The sequence below is a fragment of the Cherax quadricarinatus genome, chromosome 1, assembly GCF_038502225.1.
Source record: "Cherax quadricarinatus isolate ZL_2023a chromosome 1, ASM3850222v1, whole genome shotgun sequence".
In the NCBI taxonomy this organism is placed as follows: Eukaryota; Metazoa; Arthropoda; class Malacostraca; order Decapoda; family Parastacidae; genus Cherax; species Cherax quadricarinatus.
Genome location: NC_091292.1, coordinates 1025003 through 1040529, shown reverse-complemented (window position 1 = coordinate 1040529; position 15527 = coordinate 1025003). Strand labels below are relative to the sequence as shown.

The window sequence follows — 15527 nt, the reverse complement described above, 5'->3', positions numbered from 1 at the left end:
CAGAACAGTGTTGCCACATAATGAGTATTTAGCATTCAACATTTATGAAACCATGTAGCCACATACTGCGGTTGTTCCCACAAAATAACTCGTACATAATAGAGTAACTGTTCCCACCAACACATTGAGTATAGTATACTGGTAGACAACCATCTATGCCCGTTATACCAGCCTATCATGAATGTAAAAAGAAAGCATGTTAAATGTTTTGCACTCTGGCAGGATTGCTGTTCCTCTCTCTCTGTCTGATGAACATTTAAGGTGCTTCACATATCTTATATTCACTATTCACAAAATTTGACTCGTCTTCTGTGTTTCCTAAAACTTCTTATTTGTATAACACTTGCTTTTTTAGGTTAGGAGGCCTTGTCTGGGACAGACCCGCGGTCACCCATCATCCACAGACCAGTGGTCATCCATCATCCACAGACCCGTGGTCACCCATCATCCACAGACCCGCGGTCATCCATCATCCACAGACCCGCGGTCATCCATCATCCACAGACCCGCGGTCATCCATCATCCACAGACCCGTGGTCACCCATCATCCACAGACCCGTGGTCATCCATCATCCACAGACCCGTGGTCATCCATCATCCACAGACCCGTGGTCATCCATCATCCACAGACCCGTGGTCACCCATCATCCACAGACCCGTGGTCACCCATCATCCACAGACCCGCGGTCATCCATCATCCACAGACCCGCGGTCATCCATCATCCACAGACCCGCGGTCATCCATCATCCACAGACCCGCGGTCATCCATCATCCACAGACCCGCGGTCATCCATCATCCACAGACCCGTGGTCACCCATCATCCACAGACCCGCGGTCATCCATCATCCACATACCCGTGGTCACCCATCATCCACAGACCCGTGGTCATCCATCATCCACAGACCCGTGGTCATCCATCATCCACAGACCCGTGGTCACCCATCATCCACAGACCCGTGGTCACCCATCATCCACAGACCCGTGGTCATCCATCATCCACAGACCCGTGGTCACCCATCATCCACAGACCCGTGGTCACCCATCATCCACAGACCCGCGGTCACCCATCATCCACAGACCCGCGGTCACCCATCATCCACAGACCCGCGGTCACCCATCATCCATAGACCCGCGGTCATCCATCATCCACAGACCCGTGGTCATCCATCATCCACAGACCCGTGGTCACCCATCATCCACAGACCCGCGGTCATCCATCATCCACAGACCCATGGTCACCCATCATCCACAGACCCGTGGTCATCCATCATCCACAGACGCGTGGTCACCCATCATCCACAGACCAGTGGTCACCCATCATCCACAGACCCGCGGTCACCCATCATCCACAGACCAGTGGTCTCCCATCATCCACAGACTCGTGGTCACCCATCATCCACAGACCCATAAATACACCTCACCAACAAGGCATACTCTCTTCTCACTCATACAGAATAGTGCAGACACACACTGAGTGTTCCCGCCATTTAACTCTCACACAGAATAGTGTAGCCACAGAACGCAGTACATCTGTGTTAAAAATAAACTTTCATCACAAAGTTTGCACATTTCCTGTGCAATAGAGCGGGCACTGCCTCCGTGACTATCCGTATTGACTTTGCCTGTAGCGACAACACCGTCCTCTCCCCGTGGTTGTCCCCACCAGCCACAAACCCAGGGCGACAACACAGTCCTCTCCCGGTGGTCGTCCCCACCAGCCACAAACCCAGGGCGACAACACAGTCCTCTCCCGGTGGTCGTCCCCACCAGCCACAAACCCAGAGGGCGACACTCATATCGTGAGTATCAAGAACCAGAAGCAAACCTCTGCCAATCGTCTTTAACCACCAGGCTACCACACACATCACACCCTCCAACACTTGATGTCATTGTCAACTACATCGTTACCACAACTCTCCCCGTCAGCTAGATCATTACCACAACTCTCCCCGTCAACTAGATCATTACCACAACTCTCCCCGTCAAATACATCATTACCACAACTCTCCCCGTCAACTAGATCATTACCACAACTCTCCCTGTCAACTACATCATTACCACAACTCTCCCCATCAACATCATTATCACAACTCTCCCCATCAAATACATCATTACCACAACTCTCCCCGTCAACTACATCATTACCACAACTTTTCCCGTCAACTACAAGTGTTAGTAAGGGCACGTAGTGTGAGTGAAGATCATTACCACAACTCTCCCCGTCAACTACATCTTTACCACAACTCTCCCCGTCAACTGCATCATTCACACAACTCTCCCCGTCAACTGCATCATTCCCACAACTCTCCCCGTCAACTGCATCATTACCACAACTCTCCCCGTCAACTACAAGTGTTAGTAAGGTCACGTAGTGTGAGTGAAGATCATTACAACTCAGTGAATAATTTATTATGATATTTACCAGGAAGAGCTGGGACCATCATGCAACACCTGGGAATAAAGAATGATCGACACTCAGGTTTGATTCAAGGAAGCGGAGGATACCTCCAACTCCTTGGATGAAGAGCATTTACCGGTGTCAAGGCACCTTCCTGGAAGAGTTAACCAGTTGCTAACTGTTTAGATTACAAACACGATAAAACTGTTAACTTTGTTAAACTAAGAGACAATATCGAGATTACTTATCTTATCATTAACTATGGTAAGTCTGGCATTTGTTAGAATATTATTACTGATGCAGTTGGTGGTGTTAACACTGTCCTGAAGACAGCATCAACACTGTCCTGAAGACAGCATCAACACTGTCCTGAAGACAGCATCAACACTGTCCTGAAGACAGCATCAACACTGTCCTGAAGACAGCATCAACACTGTCCTGAAGACAGCATCAACACTGTCCTGAAGACAGCATCAACACTGTCCTGAAGACAGCATCAACACTGTCCTGAAGACAGCATCAACACTGTCCTGAAGACAGCATCAACACTGTCCTGAAGACAGCATCAACACTGTCCTGAAGACAGCATCAACACTGTCCTGAAGACAGCATCAACACTGTCCTGAAGACAGCATCAACACTGTCCTGAAGACAGCATCAACACTGTCCTGAAGACAGCATCAACACTGTCCTGAAGACAGCATCAACACTGTCCTGAAGACAGCATCAACACTGTCATGAAGACAGCATCAACACTGTCCTGAAGACAGCATCAACACTGTCATGAAGACAGCATCAACACTGTCATGAAGACAGCATCAACACTGTCCTGAAGACAGCATCAACACTGTCCTGAAGACAGCATCAACACTGTCCTGAAGACAGCATCAACACTGTCCTGAAGACAGCATCAACACTGTCCTGAAGACAGCATCAACACTGTCCTGAAGACAGCATCAACACTGTCCTGAAGACAGCATCAACACTGTCCTGAAGACAGCATCAACACTGTCCTGAAGACAGCATCAACACTGTCCTGAAGACAGCATCAACACTGTCCTGAAGACAGCATCAACACTGTCCTGAAGACAGCATCAACACTGTCATGAAGACAGCATCAACACTGTCCTGAAGACAGCATCAACACTGTCCTGAAGACAGCATCAACACTGTCCTGAAGACAGCATCAACACTGTCCTGAAGACAGCATCAACACTGTCATGAAGACAGCATCAACACTGTCCTGAAGACAGCATCAACACTGTCCTGAAGACAGCATCAACACTGTCCTGAAGACAGCATCAACACTGTCCTGAAGACAGCATCAACACTGTCCTGAAGACAGCATCAACACTGTCATGAAGACAGCATCAACACTGTCATGAAGACAGCATCAACACTGTCATGAAGACAGTATCAACACTGTCCTGAAGACAGCATCAACACTGTCCTGAAGACAGCATCAACACTGTCCTGAAGACAGCATCAACACTGTCATGAAGACAGCATCAACACTGTCATGAAGACAGCATCAACACTGTCATGAAGACAGCATCAACACTGTCATGAAGACAGCATCAACACTGTCATGAAGACAGCATCAACACTGTCATGAAGACAGCATCAACACTGTCATGAAGACAGCATCAACACTGTCATGAAGACAGCATCAACACTGTCATGAAGACAGCATCAACACTGTCATGAAGACAGCATCAACACTGTCATGAAGACAGCATCAACACTGTCATGAAGACAGCATCAACACTGTCATGAAGACAGCATCAACACTGTCATGAAGACAGCATCAACACTGTCATGAAGACAGCATCAACACTGTCATGAAGACAGTATCAACACTGTCATGAAGACAGTATCAACACTGTCATGAAGACAGTATCAACACTGTCATGCTGATGCAGTATTATAATCTCACATATAAACAGTGATATATACCTTGAAGGTTATCGAGGAAGTCATATATTCAGGAGGAAATTAAACCCTGGAATGTTATTATCGTCGAGGAAACGGAGTAATGAATTTGATCAGCGGAAGGGGAGAGTAGCTCCAATTCTGTGGATGAAGACCTCTTCAGCAGCATGAAGACTCCTGTCTTGTCATATATGGGCGGAGATGACCACAGTTAGCAAGATAAGCGGAGGGTTTTGTTTCTACTACGTTTTATCCAATGTTGAGGGTAATGCTGAACAAATATACAACTTCACTGTACATCTCTCTCTTGTTCACCTAGGTACTGGTTTTGTGTGTCTCACCATACATGAGGTAGACAAGTACCACCTTGGACAGTGTCATGATTGTGCTCACCACACAAGTAACAAGTGTCATCATCACCACACCACTAGTAATCCTTCACAATAATCTTATATGATTGCAGTAAATGAGGGGAATTCTTCCAGTTATGTTTGCAAGTGTCGCTAAGGTCAACCACGCCCACTTTACCCTACAAGGGCACCGGCTACGATTGCCCTCTACTTTCTTTTATGTAAACATATATGTATGCCTGCCTGACTATATACTACATGTATAGGTCTGTATATATGTATGTCTCTATACATGTATATCTGTATAAATGTATGCGAGTGTGCAATGTGCAGGTAACTTTACTCATGAAAGAGGGGAGTACAAGTACTTAATAACAGAAGGGGTGTACAAGTACTTAATAACAGAAGGGGTGTACAAGTACTTAATAACAGAAGGGGTGTACAAGTACTTAATAACAGAAGGGGGAGTACAAGTACTTAATAACAGAAGGGGTGTACAAGTACTTAATAACAGAAGGGGTGTACAAGTACTTAATAACAGAAGGGGTGTACAAGTACTTAATAACAGAAGGGGTGTACAAGTACTTAATAACAGAAGGGAGAGTACAAGTACTTAATAACAGAAGGGAGAGTACAAGTACTTAATAACAGAAGGGGGAGTACAAGTACTTAATAACAGAAGGGGTGTACAAGTACTTAATAACAGAAGGGAGAGTACAAGTACTTAATAACAGAAGGGGTGTACAAGTACTTAATAACAGAAGGGAGAGTACAAGTACTTAATAACAGAAGGGAGAGTACAAGTACTTAATAACAGAAGGGGGAGTACAAGTACTTAATAACAGAAGGGGTGTACAAGTACTTAATAACAGAAGGGAGAGTACAAGTACTTAATAACAGAAGGGGTGTACAAGTACTTAATAACAGAAGGGAGAGTACAAGTACTTAATAACAGAAGGGAGAGTACAAGTACTTAATAACAGAAGGGAGAGTACAAGTACTTAATAACAGAAGGAGGAGTACAAGTACTTAATAACAGAAGGGGTGTACAAGTACTTAATAACAGAACGGGGAGTACAAGTACTTAATAACAGAAGGGGGGAGTATAAGTACTTAATAACAGAAGGGAGAGTACAAGTACTTAGTAACAGAAGGGGGGAGTACAAGTACTTAATAACAGAAGGGGGGAGTACAAGTACTTAATAACAGAAGGGGGAGTACAAGTACTTAATAACAGAAGGGGGAGTACAAGTACTTAATAACAGAAGGGGGAGTACAAGTACTTAATAACAGAAGGGGGGAGTACAAGTACTTAATAACAGAAGGGGGGAGTACAAGTACTTAATAACAGAAGGGGGAGTACAAGTACTTAATAACAGAAGGGGGAGTACAGGTACTTAATAACAGAAGGGGGAGTACAAGTACTTAATAACAGAAGGGGGAGTACAAGTACTTAATAACAGAAAGGGGGAGTACAAGTACTCAATAACAGAAGGGGGAGCACAAGTACTTAACAGAAGGGGGAGTACAAGTACTTAATAACAGAAGGGGGAGTACAAGTACTTAATAGCAGAAGGGGGGAGTACAAGTACTTAATAACAGAAGGGGGGAGTACAAGTACTTAATAACAGAAGGGGGAGTACAAGTACGTAATAACAGAAGGGAGAGTACAAGTACTTAATAACAGAAGGGAGAGTACAAGTACTTAATAACAGAAGGGGGAGTACAAGTACTTAATAACAGAAGGGGTGTACAAGTACTTAATAACAGAAGGGAGAGTACAAGTACTTAATAACAGAAGGGGTGTACAAGTACTTAATAACAGAAGGGAGAGTACAAGTATTTAATAACAGAAGGGAGAGTACAAGTACTTAATAACAGAAGGGAGAGTACAAGTACTTAATAACAGAAGGGGGAGTACAAGTACTTAATAACAGAAGGGGTGTACAAGTACTTAATAACAGAAGGGGGAGTACAAGTACTTAATAACAGAAGGGGGGAGTATAAGTACTTAATAACAGAAGGGAGAGTACAAGTACTTAACAGAAGGGGGGAGTACAAGTACTTAATAACAGAAGGGGGGAGTACAAGTACTTAATAACAGAAGGGGGAGTACAAGTACTTAATAACAGAAGGAGTACAAGTACTTAATAACAGAAGGGGGAGTACAAGTACTTAATAACAGAAGGGGTGAGTACAAGTACTTAATAACAGAAGGGGGAGTACAAGTACTTAATAACAGAAGGGGGAGTACAGGTACTTAATAACAGAAGGGGGAGTACAAGTACTTAATAACAGAAGGGGGAGTACAAGTACTTAATAACAGAAGGGGGGAGTACAAGTACTTAACAACAGAAGGGGGAGTACAAGTACTTAATAACAGAAGGGGAGTACAAGTACTTAATAACAGAAGGGGGAGTACAAGTACTTAATAACAGAAGGGGGAGTACAAGTACTTAATAACAGAAGGGGAGTACAAGTACTTAATAACAGAAGGGGAGTACAAGTACTTAATAACAGAAGGGGGCGTGTAAGTACTTAATAACAGAAGGGGGAGTACAAGTACTTAATAACAGAAGGGGGAGTACAAGTACTTAACAGAAGGGGGCGTGTAAGTACTTAATAACAGAAGGGGGAGTACAAGTATTTAATAACAGAAGGGGGAGTACAAGTACTTAATAACAGAAGGGACGCAGTACAAGTACTTAACAGAAGGGACGCAGTACAAGTGCTTAACAGAAGGGACGCAGAACAAGTACTTAAGGGACGCAGAACAAGTACTTAACAGAAGGGACGCAGAACAAGTACTTAACAGAAGGGACGCAATACAAGTACTTAACAGAAGGGACGCAGTACAAGTACTTAACAGAAGGGACGCAGAACAAGTACTTAACAGAAGGGACGCAGTACAAGTACTTAACAGAAGGGACGCAGAACAAGTACTTAACAGAAGGGACGCAGAACAAGTACTTAACAGAAGGGACGCAGAACAAGTACTTAACAGAAGGGACGCAGAACAAGTACTTAACAGAAGGGACGCAGAACAAGTACTTAACAGAAGGGACGCAGAACAAGTACTTAACAGAAGGGACGCAGAACAAGTACTTAACAGAAGGGACGCAGAACAAGTACTTAACAGAAGGGACGCAGAACAAGTACTTAACAGAAGGGACGCAGAACAAGTACTTAACAGAAGGGACGCAGAACAAGTACTTAACAGAAGGGACGCAGAACAAGTACTTAACAGAAGGGACGCAGAACAAGTACTTAACAGAAGGGACGCAGAACAAGTACTTAACAGAAGGGACGCAGAACAAGTACTTAACAGAAGGGACGCAGAACAAGTACTTAACAGAAGGGACGCAGAACAAGTACTTAACAGAAGGGACGCAGAACAAGTACTTAACAGAAGGGACGCAGTACAAGTACTTAACAGAAGGGACGCAGTACAAGTACTTAACAGAAGGGACGCAGTACAAGTACTTAACAGAAGGGACGCAGAACAAGTACTTAACAGAAGGGACGCAGTACAAGTACTTAACAGAAGGGACGCAGTACAAGTACTTAACAGAAGGGACGCAGTACAAGTACTTAACAGAAGGGACGCAGAACAAGTACTTAATAAATATATGTCAAGATAAAGATCTACACAAAAAAAGTAACAAAATAAATATTACAGGAACAATGTTTTGAAGAAAAAAAAAACCGAAGTTCTACCTCCGCCAAGCGAGTGATCAACCAGGCTGTAATGGCTAGGCGCGCCAAATGGCCGCTAAATAGCAACAGTCTGGGTAAATACACAATTAACTAGGAAACCTGACCTAAGGCAAATCATTGATAGCTATACATGTACACATTCACCGTGTTTATGTACACATTCACCGTGTTTATGTATGCATGTCTTCATTCATGTTCTTTCATACACATGTACCAGTACATGTGTACATTATACACAACTTTTAATGAAGAATGTTGTAAAATGTTATTTTTCCCGCACGTGTTGTATAGGTCATCCAGAGAGATCATTCTTAATTAATACAAACTGTAGCTCAACTGACACAAACCTTGGTAAGTCGAGTACTGAACCTACAGTGATGTCTGATGATCTTCAACTGAACCTACAGTGATGTCTGATGATCTTCAACTGAACCTACAGTGATGTCTGACGATCTTCAACTGAACCTACAGTGATGTCTGACGATCTTCAACTGAACCTACAGTGATGTCTGACGATCTTCAACTGAACCTACAGTGATGTCTGACGATCTTCAACTGAACCTACAGTGATGTCTGACGATCTTCAACTGAACCTACAGTGATGTCTGACGATCTTCAACTGAACCTACAGTGATGTCTGACGATCTTCAACTGAACCTACAGTGATGTCTGACGATCTTCAACTGAACCTACAGTGATGTCTGACGATCTTCAACTGAACCTACAGTGATGTCTGATGATCTTCAACTGAACCTACAGTGATGTCTGACGATCTTCAACTGAACCTACAGTGATGTCTGACGATCTTCAACTGAACCTACAGTGATGTCTGACGATCTTCAACTGAACCTACAGTGATGTCTGACGATCTTCAACTGAACCTACAGTGATGTCTGACGATCTTCAACTGAACCTACAGTGATGTCTGACGATCTTCAACTGAACCTACAGCGATGTCTGACGATCTTCAACTGAACCTACAGTGATGTCTGATGATCTTCAACTGAACCTACAGTGATGTCTGACGATCTTCAACTGAACCTACAGTGATGTCTGACGATCTTCAACTGAACCTACAGCGATGTCTGACGATCTTCAACTGAACCTACAGTGATGTCTGACGATCTTCAACTGAACCTACAGTGATGTCTGACGATCTTCAACTGAACCTACAGTGATGTCTGACGATCTTCAACTGAACCTACAGCGATGTCTGACGATCTTCAACTGAACCTACAGTGATGTCTGACGATCTTGAACTGAACCTACACTGATATGTCTGACGATCTTCAACTGAACCTACAGCGATGTCTGACGATCTTCAACTGAACCTACAGTGATGTCTGATGATCTTCAACTGAACCTACACTGATATGTCTGACGATCTTCAACTGATCCTATAGTGATGTCTGACAATCTTCAACTCGCCTTCAACTCGCGTCACCCGGCAATAAGATACCAGAGTGTTTTTTCATAATCTCCCAGCTTGGACTGACATTTCATTATGTAATGTAGAAAACCCATCCTGTGTGATGGAATATGACAAGATAACACAACTACGTTGTCTTCCCATTATTTATTCATGTAGGGTAGTCGCATGTACCCAACTTTTCCAATAATAATAATTAAATAAAATTAAAATATTATTATTATTATTATTATTGTTTTGTACATCTTCCTCTCCCTTCACATCACAGAATTTGAAGCAAGCAATGTGCGGGCATCAATAGATAAGGCGCTCTCAGTGGCAAATTGTGTAAAGATTAATCTTTGAGTGTGGTGTTCCAGGAAAACTAAATGCTAGAGCAGAGAGAGAGAGAGAGAGAGAGAGAGAGAGAGAGAGAGAGAGAGAGAGAGAGAGAGAGAACAACGTGGGAGGAATAGAGAAGCTGCGTTAAAGGTTAAGAGGACAAGACAGCGCGCACACAATAATAGGTCCACATTATAATTCGAGGGAAAGGAATAGAAGTGGTGAAGATACATTGAAAAATTAAATAACACTAACATATAAGAAGGAGCCTCATTCCCTACCAAGATGTTTATAAAGCTAAGATGCTTATTAATAAAATATAGTGAGATGAAAGTCTTCTTTACCTTATTAACGCAAAGTGTCTCACCTGACAGTGACCGTCTCCCACACACCTTCACCTGACAGTGACCGTCTCCCACACACCTTCACCTGACAGTGACCGTCTCCCAGACACCTCCACCTGACAGTGACCGTCTCCCAGACACCTCCACCTGACAGTGACCGTCTCCCAGACACCTCCACCTGACAGTGACCGTCTCCCAGACACCTTCACCTGACAGTGACCGTCTCCCAGACACCTTCACCCAACACTTACATCCAGTAGCTCTATACTGTTTCATACATTGGCATTTTGCCCCTCATGTGGCTTCAGGCACAACTGCAGTTTCTTGTACACTATTTTTTTTCTGGATGTGACCCACAACAGTCGATTAATACACAGGTACTTATTTTTATTACTAGGGGATCAGAGTACAGTAAACTATCCCATACGTCTAGACCTGCCTGGGAATCAAACTCGCAACCTTTCCGTTGAACCAGGAGCTGACTGAACGGTTGAACCATCCTCCCTCGGGGTGGGATCAGCGCCCTTGAATGCCGGGAAAAACAATCAACAATGGGAGAGGTAGGGGACAAGCCAGAGTTGGTAGAATAACGAAGATTGAAAATGACCCAGGCAAGGGCGGGGTGGATCCAAACACCCCACCCACCACCCCATCCTCTCGACACACCCACCCACTATCCTCCCCACCCCCACGGTAGTAGAGGAAGAAAGGATACTATTTACAAGTGTAAGAACAAAGGACTGTGTGAGAGGTAAGAGGGTAAGATCCGGCCAGGGATGCTGCGACACAGTTGGCCTGCACAGGTTACCTACCTCAGCACACAGGTGAGACTCACGACGTCACTTCACCACACGCCAGCCAAGGAATTACAAGGCGGAGAGATGAAGAGATTGTGCAAGTGGTGGCGGCAGGGGGAAGCTGTACACTGCTGCTACGTAAGCTCTTAAAGCTTTGTTATTATAAATGTTTGGATTACTTGCTCTTAAATCATTCGCAGGGGTCATACGGCGCCTAGGGAAAGGCAAGTTATCAGGAATGATCCAAACCATACCCCGGCCGGGATTGAACCCGCGGTCAGAGAGTCTCAATCCCGGCCGGGGTATGGTTTGTTTGCAATCGTGTCATTACGATTTCGTGAGTCATATCAGGAATGATCTAATGAAGGAGAGGGTAGAAGTGTCCTCCTAGGCACCTCCACCCACTCACTTCCTCTGTCTTTTCTGGGTTATCCTGGGCAATTTACATACATGTTACTTTTTTGTATGATAATTGTGAGAGTTGGACCTGACTAGCTTGTGCTAATGGGTCTGGAAATAAATGGTATAAAATACCGACACAATGGCCGTGCCTTTATTGACTACGTTTCGCCCACACAGTGGGCTTTTTCAAGTCACAAACATTATACTGCATTTGTGTTTATATTGCTAATGGGTCTCATGCCGTGCTCCTTCCTTAAGCTGTGACCTACCTTACTAGGCTAAGGCTGACCTAAGGGTGACTTGAATTTGCCTCGCATGGGCCAGTAGGCCTGCTGCAGTGTTCCTTCTTTCTTATGTCTTAAATTTGCGTAATTGTACTTATGTGTACTTGTACCTAAGACAACTTACCCCCCCCCCTAACCAGACAAGCAATTCCAACTCTGGGATCACCAGTTAACATACCCAGGTTACAACCCCAGGATGTATAATTTGATGCTCCACCAGGTGGCCCAGCTGATGTTCCACCAGGTGGCCCAGCTGATGTTCCACCAGGTGGCCCAGCTGATGTTCCACCAGGTGGCCCAGCTGATGTTCCACCAGGTGGCCCAGCTGATGTTCCACCAGGTGGCCCAGCTGATGTTCCACCAGGTGGTACGCACTACCCCAGCACTGCAGGTGATACGCACTACCCCAGCACTGCAGGTGGCACGCACTACCCCAGCACTGCAGGTGGTACGCACTACCCCAGCACTGCAGGTGGTACGCACTACCCCAGCACTGCAGGTGGTACGCACTACCCCAGCACTGCAGGTGGTACGCACTACCTCAGCACTGCAGGTAGTGGGAGAACAAGGATAGGAACGATGACTCCGCACATGATCACCCGAAAAACCATACCACGGACGGGGATAGAACCCGCGATCAGTCTCAAAACTCCAGACCGTCGCGTTAGTCACTGGACCAGCTAGCGTCGCTAACGCGACGGTCTGGAGTTTTGAGACTCTTTGATCGCGGGTTCTATCCCCGTCCGTGGTATGGTTTGTTTACAATCGTGTCATTACGATTTCGTGAGTCATGATCACCCGAAGCTAAAATTAAACGAAAAAACTTCTTGCTAAATAAGACAAATAAATGATGCGATGGAGAGTTGGGGATGGAAGGAAGTTGCTGGAATCATAGGTCACTAAGGTACTCTAACCTCACCACCTCTCCATAGTCTGGAACAACGTTCCAGACTATGAAGCAAAACACTTTTCCAGGCTGATGGACTGACTCGATCAAAACTACGTCTCCAAGGCTGAGGGACTGATAACATCGTCTTCACATCTCTACTGCTTCTGCTAACTCTTCTGTACTCGACTGAAGAAACCTACTGTGTAGGAGAAAAGTTTCGGAATTAAGATACCTAAATGCTGTATATGTGCCTTCTCATGACGTTGAGGTGACCCGAGTCAGGGATCGTCAATATATAAACCCGGTGGAGGTCACCAAGGACAAATACAAGTTTCATTCTTAAACATCTTCCGCGAGAGGTGGGAGGGAGAGCTGTTACATGACCTTAGTCGTCACCTTCCACCCACCTCACCCAAAATCAATATTTCTCCGGCTTAGACTAAAGTAAAAAAAAATATTACAATCAGATGGCACATGGCTGGCTGGCACATGGTTGGCAGGCACATGGCTGGCTGGCACATGGTTGGCTGGCACATGGTTGGCAGGCACATGGTTGGCTGGCACATGGTTGGCAGGCACATGGCTGGCTGGCACATGGCTGGCTGGCACATGGTTGGCTGGCACATGGTTGGCTGGCACATGGTTGGCAGGCACATGGCTGGCTGGCACATGGTTGGCTGGCACATGGTTGGCTGGCACATGGCTGGCTGGCACATGGATGGCTGGCACATGGTTGGCTGGCACATGGTTGGCTGGCACATGGTTGGCAGGCACATGGCTGGCTGGCACATGGTTGGCTGGCACATGGTTGGCAGGCACATGGTTGGCTGGCACATGGTTGGCAGGCACATGGCTGGCTGGCACATGGCTGGCTGGCACATGGTTGGCTGGCACATGGTTGGCTGGCACATGGCTAAAATTACCCACATGTTATATGGACACAAGAGCAACTAATAATATTTTAATTAGGGCTGCGTTTGACTGTTTAGAAGCTTCATCAAGCCACCTGGCTTAATTAGGGTTAGGTTTCACTGTATAGAAGCTTCAAGCCACCTGGCTTAATTAGGGTTAGGTTTCACTGTATAGAAGCTTCATCAAGCCACCTGGCTTAATCAGGGTTAGGTTTCACTGTAAAGAAGCTTCATCAAGCCACCTGGCTTAATTAGGGTTAGGTTTCACTGTAAAGAAGCTTCATCAAGCCACTTGGCTTAATTAGGGTTAGGTTTCACTGTATAGAAGCTTCATCAAGCCACCTGGCTTAATTAGGGTTAGGTTTCACTGTATAGAAGCGTCATCAAGCCACCTGGCTTAATTAGGGTTAGGTTTCACTGTAAAGAAGCTTCATCAAGCCACCTGGCTTAATTAGGGTTAGGTTTCACTGTATAGAAGCTTCATCAAGCCACCTGGCTTAATTAGGGTTAGGTTTCACTGTATAGAAGCTTCATCAAGCCACCTGGCTTAATTAGGGTTAGGTTTCACTGTATAGAAGCTTCATCAAGCCACCTGGCTTAATTAGGGTTAGGTTTCACTGTAAAGAAGCTTCATCAAGCCACCTGGCTTAATTAGGGTTAGGTTTCACTGTATAGAAGCTTCATCAAGCCACCTGGCTTAATTAGGGTTAGGTTTCACTGTATAGAAGCTTCATCAAGCCACCTGGCTTAATTAGGGTTAGGTTTCACTGTATAGAAGCGTCATCAAGCCACCTGGCTTAATTAGGGTTAGGTTTCACTGTGTAGAAACTTCAAGCTTCGTGAAGAGAACTAGACAAACACCTGCAGAAGGTGCCTCACCAGTTGCAATAGCTGTAAGTGTGTAGGCCGCTCATAACCTGGGTGATCAAAGAGGCTTCATGAAGACCTGGCCTCAGGTCGGACTGCCGCAGCACACAACTATGTGACACTTGTGTTTGTGGAGAGTATACTGATGCAGTGTAACTAGGTTGACCTGTGTGAATTTTCCTCCACCTGATTCTGAACCAGTAGAGCGAAACATCTCTTAAACGCTGCTAATGGTTTATTAGTCAGGAAAATCCCTGAACTCCGTCTTTGTCATATAATAACCCGTTCAGCTGTGCCGGGGAGAAGCAAGGGAGTGGTGGACGGTGGGAGAACGGTGGGAGGCGTGGGAGGATGGTGGGAGACGTGGAAGGACGGTGGGAGGACGGTGGGAGACGTGGGAGGATGGTGGGAGACGTGGAAGGACGGTGGGAGGACGGTGGGAGGCGTGGGAGGATCGTGGGAGGACGGTGGGAGACGTGGGAGGACGGTGGGAGGATGGTGAGAGACGTTGGAGGACACTGGGAGACGTAGGAGGACGGTGGGAGGACAGTGGGAGACGTGGGAGGAAGGTGGGATGACAGTGGGAGACGTGGGAGGATGGTGGGAGATGTAGATGTGGGAGGATGGTGGGAGAGTAGCAAGTTAGTTTAGGACACGTAAAGCTGTGATAGCCATTGACAATATGAAGCACAAGACCAGTGACTGCTGACATACTACTGCTAGACAGCAGTGACTGCTGACATACTACTGCTGGACAACAGTGACTGCTGACGTACTACTGCTGGACAACAGCGACTGCTGACGTACTACTGCTGGACAACAGCGACTGCTGACGTACTACTGCTGGACAACAGCGACTGCTGACGTACTACTGCTGGACAACA

General features: G+C 45.6%; 1 protein-coding gene across 6 annotated transcripts in view; it reads right to left on the bottom strand.

Annotated features, from left to right (window-relative positions):
* The window catches only part of LOC128686660 (synaptosomal-associated protein 25), a 216131-nt gene that overhangs the window by 177501 nt on the left and 23103 nt on the right, over positions 1–15527 (bottom strand). The gene's annotated exons all lie outside the window — the stretch shown is intronic.